The sequence below is a fragment of the Mus musculus genome, chromosome 11 (genome assembly GCF_000001635.26).
Source record: "Mus musculus strain C57BL/6J chromosome 11, GRCm38.p6 C57BL/6J".
Taxonomy (NCBI): Eukaryota; Metazoa; Chordata; class Mammalia; order Rodentia; family Muridae; genus Mus; species Mus musculus.
Genome location: NC_000077.6, coordinates 47,629,282 through 47,643,853, shown reverse-complemented (window position 1 = coordinate 47,643,853; position 14,572 = coordinate 47,629,282). Strand labels below are relative to the sequence as shown.

Sequence of the window (14,572 nt, the reverse complement as noted above, 5' to 3'; positions counted from 1 at the left end):
TAACTATTTTTCAAAATGTGTATTATGTTTATTATATTATTGTAAATACTTTGCCTGTGTGTATTCTATGCATGCTGTGCTTGCCTGGTGCCCATGGAGGCAGATGGGGCATATGACCCAGTACCGGAGTTACTGATGGTTGTGAACTTCCATGTCATTACTCCCAATTGAACCTATGTCCTCTAGAAGAGCAATCAGTGCTCCTAACTTCCCTGCCATATCTTCAGCTTAAAGATTCATTTTTAGTTTTAATTGTGTGTGTGTGTTTGTGTGTGAGTGTATGTACACGTACACACATTTGTATGACTTTTCAGTTACCCTCATAGTTCATAAGAGGGTGTTGGATTCGCTGGAACTTTAATCACAGGCACTTATGACCTGACCCACATGATCTAGATGCCCATGACTGACCTGGGGTCCTCTGTAAGAACAGTAACCAATCTTAACCTCTGGGTCAACTGTCCAGAAATTTTTAAATTTCATGATATCATGAACAATTTTGTCATCAGTAAGTATATTTTCTCAACTTGCCTCAGACCCAGAGAATTGGAGCCAACCAACCATGGACAAACTTCTACAGCCCTCAGCCAAGTGTTTCCCCTTTTAAAGTTGCCTTTAGCAGGGATTTTAAACGTGACTAATACAAGAAAGCCAAAGCGTGCAAAAGTAGGGAAAGCTTGCCCACATTCATAGGTGAGAAACAAAAACTGTTCCCTGCTTATCATCAATCCATTCAGCAGATATAAGCACCTGCCTCCCATACAGAATTTCAAGGTATTTTTTGTGTACATGAAACAAGACCAAACAGAACATGCTACAGACATCAGAGCCGACATATGATGGTATAGGTGGGTTGGTTATCCTCTTTCTCTACTCCCTATATCAATTGTCAGAGACCCTGGTTTCTTGTTTCTTATCAAAGATGCCAGTCATATCATATTGCTCAGCTATCCTTTCCTTTCTTAGTTCCAACCTGGGGAAATTATGTCTTGTTAATCAAAAGGATCCGGTGCATTCTGCAGAGATACCCTAAAGGGCCAATCCTTATTCACGGTTTAGAGATACTTAGATATGCCCTGACAATCTTTACAATCCCTCCCTCCTAGCCCACTCCTCACACTTGAAGAAACACTATTTGTCTCCCACAAAGGGTTCCAGTCATCCTGACAGGAGTGCTTGCTGCTGTTTCTCTGTGAGCTACCCATTGGTGGTAAATGGGGATGACAGGACTTGCAGGTGTTTGAGCAAGCATAAGTGGCACACAGGATGCAAGCCCTAGGGACTGGCCCTGAAGCTCTCTGTTCTTTATTCTCATGAATATCCTTCCACTATGTATTTGAAAGCCTTTGCACTGTTTGTGCACTTGGTACTTGGCCCACCTTTGGGTTGGGAAGGATAGCATGCCAGAAGATATTTCAAGTTGTATGTGGTGCTGGATCATATAGCTGGGAGTCAGGAGAATAGACTCCACAGCCTCATTGATTTAAGGATTTAAGGACATTATGTTTTCTAAAGCTCGATTTATTCATCAATGAAAGAGGATTCATCACACACAGTTTATGTAATTCTTGGTTCTTTGTAGACAATAATTATTCCTGGTGTGATTTCTTTTCAGTATCCAACTGTCCCCCATTGTCTGGGATTGTAGATTTATTGCCCCAATGTGAAATTTGCAGTGCTAAACACCAGGAAAGGCCCATGTATATCAGATCCGTCTTCTACTCTTTGTTATGCACTAAACATAAGCGTTTCCTTGCCAGAGTACAAGCTTCAGGCAGACAGGGATAGTGTGGGCCTTGCTCTGCACACAGTAGTGATGTATGGTAGCTACTTGGTTAAGTATTTAATGAAAACATCAATCACCAGGTCAAATGGAAATTAAATTAGGTTACATGTGTAGTCCACAGGATGCCATGTTTTAAATGCTTAGGAAATGTGAGAAAATTTTGTTATGTCCTTTATTTGAGTATCCTCTAATCTCCTAGACTTTACTTTCAGACTTTAAACTCTAAGCCTGCATTCAACAAGTTCCCATTGTAACTTGTACAGGGTAATTAATGAGACACAGTGGGTGTGGTTAGATGATGACCAGGCTGTCTTTTGGGGACTGAACATTGAGACACTTCAAAGAAGTTTATTCTAAATTGTTACTGTAAGTTTTCTTTGGTTGTGCTTACTGTTTGTCTTCCTGCTTAGAAATGCTAATGACATGTTCTCTTTTTGTCCCATTCATCTTTTAATAAAAAAACTTTGCCAGCCATGGACCTTTGGCTTTAATGAACACATTCACTGAGCCCAGTTTGTGAGCCTGGAAAGTGCAGCAGGGCAGGCAGCAAGTGCACACAGCTCTATAGCAGCTGGAAAGTGCAGCAGGGCAGGCAGCAAGTGCACACAGCTCTATAGCAGCTGGAAAGTGCAGCAGGGCAGGCAGCAAGTGCACACAGCTCTATAGCAGCTGGAAAGTGCAGCAGGGCAGGCAGCAAGTGCACACAGCTCTATAGCAGCTGGAAAGTGCAGCAGGGCAGGCAGCAAGTGCACACAGCTCTATAGCAGCTGGAAAGTGCAGCAGGGCAGGCAGCAAGTGCACACAGCTCTATAGCAGCTGGAAAGTGCAGCAGGGCAGGCAGCAAGTGCACACAGCTCTATAGCAGCTGGAAAGTGCAGCAGGGCAGGCAGCAAGTGCACACAGCTCTATAGCAGCTGGAAAGTGCAGCAGGGCAGGCAGCAAGTGCACACAGCTCTATAGCAGCTGGAAAGTGCAGCAGGGCAGGCAGCAAGTGCACACAGCTCTATAGCAGCTGGAAAGTGCAGCAGGGCAGGCAGCAAGTGCACACAGCTCTATAGCAGCTGGAAAGTGCAGCAGGGCAGGCAGCAAGTGCACACAGCTCTATAGCAGCTGGAAAGTGCAGCAGGGCAGGCAGCAAGTGCACACAGCTCTATAGCAGCTGAGCAGAATTCCATCTGCCTCTTAGCCATCCCAGAGAATGGGTCCTGAAATGGCACATTTCTTTTCTTTCACCCAACATGGGTTACAATGAAGACAAAAGAGCCCATTCTCATTCTTGAAATGCTGTCATTGCAGGAGGCCAAGGCCATTGTCTTGCAACCCAGACTTTAGGTTGTAAATGTAAAGACAGTGGCTGTACTGACATTGTGTTTTGGGAAATGCACAGCTCTTTGACCCCTAATAAACAGTCTGAAAAGAGTAAGGAAGGCGCTGGACAGATGGTTCAGCAGTTAAAAGCCCTTACTGCTCCCATAGAAGACACAATTCCAATTCCTAGACCACAGGAGGCAGCTCACAATCATCTGTAACTCTACATCCAGAAGATCAGATGCCCTCTACTGTCTCTTTTGGCCTCCATAGGAACCTAAATCCACTTGCATGTATTTGTGTATGCATACACACATACACACACACTCATAATTTAATTAAAAATAAATATTTAAGAAGAATAGGGAAGCTACAATTTGAACTTGTGGCATGACACTTAATTATCTTAATGATTTCTAGTTATATTATTTAGACTTTCTTTTTTGAGGTAGGATCTTATAAATGGCCTTTGATCCTTCTTTCTCCACTACCAAGTAGTGGGGCTAACAAGCATGAACCAATGAACACAGCCACTATCCACCAGTTTGACTTCTTGAGATAAGGTTTGGCTGTATAGCTCAGGCTGGTCTAGAATTTGTGATTTTCCATCCTCAGCTTCCCAAGTACCAAATTTCCACTGTGGACCACCACACTGAGGTCTTCATTTCCCTCTTTATCTTGTGAGGACTTGTCATTGTCTTCCACAAATGAGGATAGACTAACACCCCGGAAGCCAAATTAACATCCCCAGTTTACAATCAGAGAATTGAAATTTGAGTCCAGATGGGCTTGGGTCTAGAGAGCAAGTTTTTTGTGTTTAATAAATGATATGCCAAGTGCCTTTTCCCTGCCAGAGGCTTTGCTTGAGAGTAGTGATCAGGGAGGAGTGAAGCAGGTAAAGAACTCATGCTCAGGTTGCCTGCCGTTTACTAGAGGACTGGATCATACCGCCAGTTCCCAAGGTTTTCTTCTGAAAACGTGAAGAGCAATGTGGTCCTTGACATGCGCAGTGCTCAGTGATTGCTACTTTGTTTTCCGGTTACCACGTTACAGCACAGATGCGTGGTGAGCACACATTATTTTATGCTGTAGAGGAAATGCACATGAAGTTGGAGAAGGCCATGGACAAGGGACGAGGCTGGTGGTAGGTAAACACTTTACTGAAGAAGAAAGAGACAGAAGTGGGAGAAATCTAGACAGAAGTAATTGTGTAAAGGCCCGAAGGCAGTAGCAAACCCAGCGTTGTCAAGTAGTGAAAGGAATGTTGTTACGCTGAGCACAAGAAGCCATTTCCCCTCAACATTCATGATAGTTACTGTGGCATAGGGCATTTGCTTACATCTTTGTCTTCCCCTTTTAGAGTCAGTGGATTTATGGTCTCAGAGTTCTGCTCAGTTTTCAGACCTTGATTCTTTAATTGTTTTTCAAGACAGCTCATCCAGCCCAGTTTTCATCAAGTGACTTACAGACTTACCCTAGATTACAAAGGAAGTTTCCAGAATGTTCTATCTTTACTGATTTCAACTATAGATTAGGACCTTTGATTGTGGGTAGAATTTAGATTGAAAAAGATAGCTCTGCCTTTCCAGAAACATGATAATTGGGAATGAGTCATTATCTTTTAAAGGAACAAAAACCCAGGTTAGAAAACACAGGTGCGGGTCTCCCCAGGGTCTGGCACATGTAAGTTTCCTACCAATGTAGGTAGAGGAGGCTCTGGAGGAAGAGGTTCCCTAGGCCATTGAATACCAAAAATAATCCAGGTAAATGAGTGTCTTCTAAGAAAAGTGGTATTTCCCTTTTCGTTATAGACATGGTCATATATAGTGGCTTCAGGATGTGGGGAGAAACGGGAATGAAATGAACAGGACAAGTGAAATTTGAGATAAGTCAGAGGTTAATGAATATCTCTACAGAAAACTAGAAAGACAGGATGTCTTGGAGCTGTCATTTCAGAAATGTCTCTGAGTTTAGTGTGTAGGTTATATTAGCCCTAATAGAATGGAGGGTCAGAGAGAGACTAGGGAAATGGATTTCCTTAGGCTATTTCATGTGGTGGAGGAACTGAGGTCACCCAGTCCATGAGAAGAGAAGCTCAGGAATGGCAGCTACTCAATGCAACCTTGAGAAAGCAACAAGCAGCAAGACAGACACCCTGCAAGGCACTCACCATCACAGGTCAGGGTCATGGAGAAGGAAAGCATAAAGAGACTGCTAGAGATGAATCAAGACTCAAGACTAAAGCAATGAATGGGGCAGTTAACATGGAGGGCTCTCCTTAACTGGATCCAGGAATGGAAAATGGATGTTAGTATTGAGACAAACATCAACAAACACACAAAGAAAATAAAAACAAACAAACAAACAAACAAACCCAGCTAACCAAACACAGAACACCTCTAAATAAAGTCTGCAGGTAAATACCCTTGTACCCAGGTCACTTTTTTTGTAACTGTACTTTGTTTACATCTGATGTTGCAATTAGAGCGACATCTTAGAGTGAGGTACATGAGTACATGGAAAACTCATATTGTATTTATATTTGCTCTCTCTATATAACATTATCTCAAAATTTATTAAAAAAAAACCAAGTAAGACAAAAGATGGGCCACACACATAAAAGTTGTGTGACCCACTCTCTTCACAGCTATGGTGTACCTCTATCTACAACCTCCATTTATTGCTTATTTTATGAGGCTGGGGGAATCTAGAAACAAAGAACATTTCTGTTACTCTGAGATCCTACATGAGTCTCAGGAGATCTTTACAAAATCTGCTTGCTGTTACACACCTGGAGGCTACTCTCCTCATTCTCTATCTAAAAGGGTTTTCACATATGTACACAGTGGTGCTTATTAGATAAAAAGTCAAACCTTTATCATGATCTAAAGAACAGTATGATTCACCTTCTGCCCCCCTTCCTTTCCTACCGTCCCTTCCTGTCTCTCTCTTCCCTTCTCTTACCCTTCTCTCATTTTCCTTCATTTCCTCCCTGTCTTCCTCTCTTCAGTTGTGCACTTTTCAGCTTTGAACCCATTTCTCACCAGAAGGCTAGACCTCCATCTAAGCTCACATTTCACATCTTTCTTTGAGCTTTGAATTGTCTTTAGGGTTGGTCTTTCCTCCTCATTAAGAAATTAAACTAGGTACCTCTCTACTGAAACTTCAGTGTGCTTACTACAATATGTCAGTCAAATGTCTTATGCAGTACACCAGTAAATGCAGTTATAATGGACATATAGATTCCCAATTTAAGAGAACATCTGAGATATTCTTTCCTATTTTCAGTGTTGATGTCCTCTCGCCTATGACCCCTAAGCATCCCAAACCAGAAGTGTCTGCAGCCCAGCTACAAGAAGGAGGTAGGTGATTATCTTTTGGGGCAAGTTTTGTTTTATTTTGTTTTGCTTTGCTTTGCTTTGCTTTGCTTTGCTTTGCTTTGCTTTGCTTTGCTTTGCTTTGGTTTGCTTTGCTTTGCTTTGTTTTGTTTTGTTTTGTTTTGTTTTGTTTTGTTTTGTTTAGTTTTGTGAGATGGTATGAGCCCTGGGTTGTTGTTCTCAAATGCAGGGTTAGATTCCTCAGGACTAAGTGAGTCCGAGCATGGGGAGATATGTAATCTATCTGTTAAATGAATAAACCAAGGGTTGACAGCTAGACCATGGAAACATTTGCCTGAAAACCAGTATGGTAGTTAAGGAAAGGTGAGAGTTGGGCACCAGACAGGGGGATATTTCATGCATTTACATTTCAATATTTATATCTTGCTAGGCCTTGGTTGCTCCTTTCACTAGAGAAGGTGTGGCCTCCTTCATCTGTTTTGGATCACAAAAGGGAAAGTGCTGTACCTTGTCTCAGATAATCCATTTTCAAAAAGGCTTCCTCTGGATCCAGCCTTGATTTCTATACAACAGGGGAGAAATCCTCCAAACTGCTCTACAAGTGAGAGGTCAATGTGTCAGCCCTTCAAATTCTAAATGGTTCACTGTGAAGATAAGTGTCAGTGCTTTTCAGGCCATTTGAGAAAGCAAGGTGTTCCAGAAGGGGTTGTACGTAGGAGATAGTAATGCATTGGTGAGCTCCTAGACAGGGGAGTCCAGACAGGGCTGTCATATTCATCTCGCTTCCAAGTTCAGCTTGTATCTGCCAGTGGCAGGAGCACACTATGTGAGCGTTAAGCTCATGTGTGGGCAGCACTTGCAGTTTCCATCTGTAAGCACCTATCACACCATTTCCTAGAGAAGGACTGCACCGAAGTTTCTAGAGCCCTGCTGCGCGGTCCCCAGAGGGGGAGAATGCAGCTCAAGCACTTTGCCATGTGACAGCCCCTTCTGAGGATGGCTGCTTGTTTTCTGCTAATAGTTTTATACTCCCATTCCTAATAAGCAGCCCCACTAATTGTGTGAACTACAAGCTCCACGAGTTCTGGATCTTCCCCTGATTGTACTCTTCCAGCAGAGGAAGAATTCAAACAAAATGTCCTGGTTTTGAGCTCACAATGTCCTAGATGACTGGAGCTTTGTGTCTTGGGATGGGAGTTCTGTGCCAGGAATAGACTGCATACCAAATAGAAATTCATTTGATACTTGTTGAATTGAAATCGCTGGCTGTGAAAACTGCCACTGTACCCATCCATGGCTGAATTTGCCATTGGGTGGAGTTCTGGGTTCTTCTGCCCCTCCCACAAGGCAAGGTAGATGCATGCCTTCATTTCCATTTAGATGACATTTTTTAATCTCTTATAGTGGGGCATCTACTATTAAGTCTTACATCAAATTATTTTAGGACTTTTACCATCCTCTACTGAATCTAATGCCATGCTGATGGAACCGGTTCCAGAGATGTGTAAGCCTCTGATTTAGGAATGTACTTGCTGGAGGCCCATTCTGGTTTTTATAGAAGCCGACTAATAAAGCATCATCAGATTTGGAATCTTAATGTAAGGAAGGTAAATCTTTGGGAGCATTCTTTTTCTTGTTGCTGTGATGCAGTCTACAGTGTTCTGTGTGTATCTTTTTGAACTACGGTATTCAAACACTTGTGTTCTGTTCCCCTTCCCAGCATTGCCTCACTGTGAGGGCTTGTGAGATTGCCATCAGATGGTGTACTGGCTAGTTTTGTGTCAACTTGACACAGGCTGGGGTTATCACAGAGAAAGGAGCTTCAGTTGAGGAAATGCCTCTATGAGATCCAACTGTAAGGTATTTTCTCAATTAGTGATCAAGGGGGGAGGTCCCCTTGTGGGTGGGGCCATCTCTGGGATGGTAGTCTTGGTTCTAGAAAGAAAGCAGGCTGAGCAAGCCAGGAGAAGCAAGCCAGTAAGTAATATCCTTCCATGGCCTCTGCATCAGCTCCTGCTTCCTGACCTATTTGAGTTCCAGTCCTGACTTTAACAGCAGTATGGAAGTGTAAGCGAAATACACCCTTTCCTCCCCAACTGCTTCTTGGTCATGATGTTTGTGCAGGAATAGAAACCCTGACTAAGACAAATTGGTACCAGCATAGTAGGGTATTCCTGTGACAACCTGACCATGTTTTGGGGAGAACTGGGGAAGGACTTTGGAACTTTGGACCAGAAGATCCATTCGTTGTTAAGAGCTCTGTCAAATGTTGTGTAGGAGCTTGGAAGATAATGTTGAGAATAGTGCAGAAGATGGAGGCCTGCCTTGTGAAATTTCAGAGGGAAAATTAAAGACTCTTTTCAGGGCCATTGCTATTTTGGATGGTGAAGATTCTGTTGTTCTGGTTAGCTGGGGCTGAAGAATCAGCTGTGATTAACAAGATACCAGAACTACTAAAGTGAAACCTTTGTATTACTGGGACTATTGATGCTGGTTAGCTGGAGCTAAGAAATTAGCGGTGATTAAGAGGAGACCAGCATCATTGAGCTGACATCTTCTGGGAAGTGTTTTCTGAGAGCACAGAGGCTGTGTTCCAGAGATAGCCAAGGTTGTACCTTGTGCTATGGCTGGACTTAGTAATGCGTAAGAGTTACCCAGGTGGTACTGGTTTTGAAGGCATGAAGAGTTCACACAGAGTAGCTAAGGCTCTGCATTGTGAGCGGCCATGGAAGGCCATTGGTGAAGGTGCAGCCTCAGTTGTAATTGATGGCCCAGGACTAAAGGGGTTGAGGCTTGGCACCATGAAGAGAGCCTATGAGAGGCTATTGTTGAAGCCAAGTTACAGTGGAAGACAGCAACATTTTGCAGATGCCAGTACCATGAGATGACTACCAAGAACAGCAGCAGCAGTGGAGTACAGGCGGCTGGAGCCTTAGAGGACAACGTGTGTGCTACAAAGGGCATGGCTGGAGAAGTGACCCAAGCCCTTGGAGGAGCCCAGAAGATCGTGAGTTGGATCCCAGACATTGGACGGTTGGAGATTGATTTTTGCTTTTGATTGTGATTGTGCCCTGATACTTTTCCCTCTTGAAGGAAGATTTTTAGTGAAGCCCACAGTTAAAAGACTTTAAATTTTAAAGTACTTTGAATTTTAAAAGATACTGGATATTTTTAAAGGATTTAACTTTTAATATGTAAAGACTGTGGGACTTTTAAAGTTGTTTAGATCTTGGGGATGAATAAGAAACTAAGGGTTGAGGCTTACTAGTGATGTGTTTGTGTGTCAAGTTGACAAGGGGTCAATTGTACTGGCTAGCTTTGTGTCAACTTGACACAGGCTGGAGTTATCACAGAGAAAGGAGCTTCAGTTGGGGAAATGCCTCTACGAGATCCAACTGTAAGGTATTTTCTCAATTAGTGATCAAGGGGGGAGGTCCCCTTGTGGGTGGTGCCATTTCTGGGATGGTCGTCTTGGTTCTATAAAAAAGCAGGCTGAGCAAGCCAGGAGAAGCAAGCCAGTAAGTAACATCCCTCCATGGCCTCTGCATCAGCTCCTGCTTCCTGACCTGTTTGAGTTCCAGTCCCGACTTCCTTGGTGATGAACAGCAGTATGGAAGTGTAAGCTGAATAAACCCGTAATAGAAAAAACTTCTATTAGGAGAGATGACTTTATGGCCAAGGGGTATGTGTGTGTGACATAATTGGTCTTGACCTGGGAGAGCCTGAGACAAGACAAAGTGTCACAACACAGGCGCATGATAGAACTCTGGGGGAAGGGGAGGAGAGAGAGAAGAGAGATATATGCCATGGGTACCATAAATAATGCCCTGAAGGAAAAAACCTAAAAAACTCCAGAACAAAGACAGCCTTTTACTCTTATAGGCTGTCAAAAGATGGCATGGAGTTCCACACCAGTGACGTCTTCTACCTTCCAGGATAGGACTCAGGTACTATGTGTGGCCTAAGTTCAAAGTTGCTTTCATTCTTGGGGTGATTGGAAGGAAAACATAGGCTTGTTTTTCACACCTAGGCATGAGTCAAAGCCATTGCCTGTTTGCCCTTTGTCCTAAGGGATAGGCTGGGGAAGAGGACTTGATGTGATTTCTGTAAGAATGGGTGGGTGGAGTGGTATCTAAAGAGTGAGGATGAACAAGATATGCTTTGAATCAGTTGATAAATCAACCTTAAAAATATGACTTGGACAAATGGAACCCCGAAATTCTGGCTTGTTTTATTCTCAGAATGTCACTGGGAGCCGTAAAAGGATTTCTATCTCCATCCAACAAAACCAGAGAGATATACAATGCATAGTATATAAGACCTATTACTACAGAGTGAGGTGGGGTAACCTCTACTATTATGAGTAGACCATGGTCTAAGGGTCATTGTGCTGTCCTACATTTTTAGACTGGCTATATGTTATTTCTTAAAGTTTCTACAACAGGCAGCTTGCTTTGGGTCTTATTCCTGCCCATGTGATTGACAGAACCATTTGGATTAACTCTGAAGCTAAGCAGAAAAGTATATCTTTGTTCTTTACTAGAAAAGCTCCAACTAGATAGTAATCTTATGATTTGGGGGACAGTTGAGAACGCCATCTGTCTACCTGGGTCCAGAAAACTCATTCTTTTACAGGTAATCAAAGTTCTGCCATTTGAACCTCTGGTTTTACAAGTTGTTTGCTATGAGAAAAATATCAACCCCAGTGACCTTCAAGCTTGCTAATATTTGAGTTGCCATCTAGCAATGGAAGATATCAACAATAGGATATCTGTATTTAATTTTTTAAGTTAACATACAAAGGAACCAGTTTCATTGTAATGTTCTCAGACATATTTTGAAGTAGCAATTTGAGGGTATTAAAGTGTTACAATTCCCTATCCAATAAGAATAATATATTTTTTAAAAAAAATTTATTCACGTGTTTGCCCCAGTGTATACATTCTTACCATGTGTGGTGTGTGTAATACATGTGGAGAACAGAGTAGGGCATTGGATCCCCTGGAGCTGGAGTTAGAGGCAGTTATGAGTCACTACGTAGGTGAACCTAACTCAGCTCCTCTAGAAGAGCAGCCAGTGTACGTAACTACTTAATTTCAACTTTTAGCTCGTCAGTATGGCATTTGCATGGAAAGAACTGTTGTGGAACTTTACATAGCTGAAAAAAATAAAGAAAGAAGAGAATCTACTCAGTTGCTCAAGGAAAACCAGTAATGAAGGGCAGATGCTGGCAGTTAACATAAATGTGTATGACTCCAGTACATTCCTCACTGTGATGAGTTTTTGCTGCTCAATAGAGTAGGTCAAAAGCTAAAGTATTCTAAACGTCTTTTGGGAAGAACAGGAGTCAAGACGTGAACCTTTCTGCATTTCTAATTGCATCCTCAGACTATGGCACCAAGCCATCTTGTTGCTAAGATCCATTGCCTTAAGAAAATGGGATTGGATGGCACCTGTCTGCTGCTCAGTGACACATATCAAAGCCCAACTGTTTCACCTTGATTCTTTTCGCCTCCACCAGATGGAAAATGGGGCAATTCCTCAATTAAATGTCACCAACCCTCAGGCCCCCCTAGCAGCAAATGCCTCATTTCTCAGGAGTTTGGCAAAATTTCACCTCTCTGCTCTCTCATTTTCTCTGGCTCAGCACTGGAAAAGTGGGGGCAAAGATGCAACTTTTAGCCTGGCTGCTTCTTGCTTTTAAGACACTTGCTCAGCAGAGAAAGCAGTTTTGTTGCTTGGAACAGGCCCATTTCTTTTCACCTGGTGTGCGACTGTGGAACACTCCAATTCTCATTCATAATTTTCACCCAACTGGAGCAGACTGGAAGGAAGAGATTTCTCCTTTGAATTGTAAATCGGCTAGCCAGCCCAGCCCTTTTTACAGGCAGTTAATATGCTATGGTGTGATGACTGGAGAGGGTTGGTGGGTGGGTAGGGGAGCACCCTCATAGAGGCATGGGGAGAGGGCATTGGAAAGGGGGTTTCCAAAGGGGAGACCTGAAAAGGGGAAAACATTTAAAATGTAAATAAAGAAAATATTAATCAATCAATCAATCAATCAATCAATATTGTGTTTCATTAAAAAAACAAAAACAAAACAAAACAAAAAAAAAAACAAAAAAAAACCCTCAAAACCCCAGGCTTTTTAGTAAAGGGTCCTTACTATATTTGGAAACCAAAATCAGCCTCTGCTTCAAATAAATGTTAACATTTCTCTTGCAATTTTTTACTATAGTTAGTCAACAAATATTTACCAGTGTCTACCAAGATCATGAGACTATAGAGGAGACTGGAGATATGCAAAGGAATTTTATTTCATGGGAACTATCAGTGACCAACCAAAAGGGGAGTTAGACTTGTTTAAAGAGCTGAGGGCTGGCTGAGGCTTGCAAGAGTTTAAGAAACACAAGCAGTATTGGGTTTCTCAAGGAGCAGTTGTTTGTTGTTAAGGCACATGGGACTTTTTGTTGAAATTAGGATTAAACCAAGGTCTTTAAGAAACTGTGAATTTTTCCCCACTGAGGAAGCTAATGGTTGCTAAGAGAGGGGTCATATTTTTCACTGGTTCAGCCACACTCCAGAGAATAATCCTCCCACCTATATTCCTCCAGGTAACCATCACCATTGTACATTTTGGTTCACACAGACATATACACTGACACACAAACACACACACACATACACATAGATATATATGCATTAACACCCAGACACACAAAGACATGAAAATAGGTGAGTGCTTGTTGGGGGCAAGGAGAGAGAGCGTGGGAATGGAAGAAGGGGGTGGGGCGGAGGATGAGGATGATCAAAATACATGTATCAAATTCCCAGGGAATAAGTGGAAAACATGCTTTAAATGGAGACAATTGGTTGAGAAAGAATAGATACTTTTGTGGAGGCATTTCAGGAACAAAAATAACTCAGTGTCACAAGCAGGAGCACAGCAAACTTAGCTCAGCAAACCAATTAAGAAGCATTTGTCAAAACCGAAACTGGGCTAGCAAGAACAATTACCCAAGATGGCTTTCTACATAAGTGGTGACTCTGTCTCCTCCTGTTGTAGGAGCTTGAATTCACAATGCGGCATCACTGGCTAATTGGAATATCAGGTCTTTTTGTTAGACCTCATTAAATGCCAGGTCCCTGTCAGGCATCTAATATAGTCACCAACCATCATTTAGAAATGTATATCCAGAGGATTCAGAAGTTCTGAAGACATTGAAACATTCAGGATTATAATTTTATATGACTTAGTATTCTCAGAAAAAGTTAAGTAAAACAAAAGCTACAAAAATATTCTATATTAATACATTCTATATTAATACATTAATATGAACTCTGTGTTTGGTTATATTAAACCTTTCTCTCTTTTTTATTTTTGAACTTCAGTGTCTATGTTACTACAACACTATTCTATTTTCAAAGATCTTTTTCATCATTTTTAAAAAGATTTATTTATTTTTTATTAGATATTTTCTTTATTTACATTTCAAATGCTATCCCCTTTCCTAGTTTCCCATCCAAAAATCCCCTCCCCCCTCATCCCTCTCCCCGCTCCCCAACCCACCCACATTCCTGGCCCTGGCATTCCCCTATAATGGGCATAGAACCTTCACAGGACCTAGGGCCTCTTGTCCCACTGATGAACAGCTAGGCCATCCTCTGCTAAATATAAAGCTAGAGCCACAAATTCCACCATGTGTTTTCTTTGATTGGTGGTTTCGTTCCAAGGAACTCTGGGGATACTGGTTAGTTCATATTGATGTTCCTCCAATGGGGCTTCAGATGCCTTCATGTCCTTGGTTACTTTCTCTAGCTCCATCATTGGGGACCTTGTGATCCATCCAATGGATGATTGTGAGCATCCACGTATGTATTTGCCAACCACTGGCAGAGCCCTTCAGGAGACAACTATATCAGGCTCCTGTCATCAGGCTCTTGTTGATATCTGCCACAGTGTCTGGTTTTGGTGGTTGTTTATGGGATGGATCTCCAAGTAGGGCAGTCTCTGGATGGTCGTTCCTTTAGTCTCTGCCCCGAATTTTGTCTCTGTAACTCCTTTCATGGATATTTTGTACCCGCTTCTAAGAAGGATTCTGAGTTTCTGGGATAATATCCACTTATTAATGAGTGCATA

At 42.2% G+C, this 14,572-nt stretch overlaps 1 protein-coding gene across 2 annotated transcripts in view; it reads left to right on the top strand.

Moving 5' to 3' along the window:
- Positions 1–14,572, top strand: part of Sgcd (sarcoglycan, delta (dystrophin-associated glycoprotein)) — a 1,018,375-nt gene that overhangs the window by 345,598 nt on the left and 658,205 nt on the right. For both annotated transcript variants that reach the window (XM_006533307.4, XM_006533306.4), the window contains one exon: positions 6,383–6,456. The gene's annotated coding sequence lies outside the window, so the exon portion shown is untranslated. The remainder of the gene's footprint in view (positions 1–6,382; positions 6,457–14,572) is intronic.